We start from the raw sequence: 751 nt of genomic DNA on the forward strand, positions 1-751 counted from the left end.
AGTATCTATGTTGTGTTGTTCTGTGCTGTGCCGTGTATGTATTTGTTCGTCTGTTTGTCCGGGTGTTCACACGTGCGCTTGAGTGTAGAAACGCATTTACACATGCATGTGGGCAGTATGTAAAACCACGTTCCTTCTGATTCTCTAATTTAACGTGACAATCTACAGTTACAAAAATATGCGGCAAATGCATCTATATAGTCTACAGATGCAGTTTGGATCAGTAAATTAATATTGTGTGCATCGAAGCAATTATTATGCATGTACTTGTGACTGTGACGTGGAAGAAAATGGCAGAGAGGGTCGAGTTGTCTCTGCAGGTGGTGGAAGAAGGAAGTGGGATATGCAAAGATAGATATGAATGAATAGTTATGAAGGAGGAAGTGGGATTGTGAAAAGAAGGATATGAGGAAAAGGGGTGGGTGGATGTTTGTGTGTGTGTGTGTGTGTTTGTGTGTGTGTGTGTGTGTGTGTGTGTGTGTGTGTGTGTGTGTGTGTGTGTGTGTGTGTGTGTGTGTGTGTGGGTGTGTGTTGTGTGTGTGTGTTTGTGTGTGTGTGTGTATGTGTGTGTTGTGTGTGTGTGTGTGTTTGTGTGTGTGTGTGTGTGTGTGTGTGTGTGTGTGAGAAAAAGGTGTGTGTGTGTGAGTGAGGAAAACGGGTGGGTGTGTGGATGTGTGTGTGTGTGTGTGTGTGTGTGTGTGTGTGTGTGTGTGTGTGTGTGTGTGTGTGTGTGTGTGTGTGTGTGTGTGTG

The sequence above is a fragment of the Penaeus vannamei genome, chromosome 7 (assembly GCF_042767895.1).
Source record: "Penaeus vannamei isolate JL-2024 chromosome 7, ASM4276789v1, whole genome shotgun sequence".
NCBI classification, from domain to species: domain Eukaryota; kingdom Metazoa; phylum Arthropoda; class Malacostraca; order Decapoda; family Penaeidae; genus Penaeus; species Penaeus vannamei.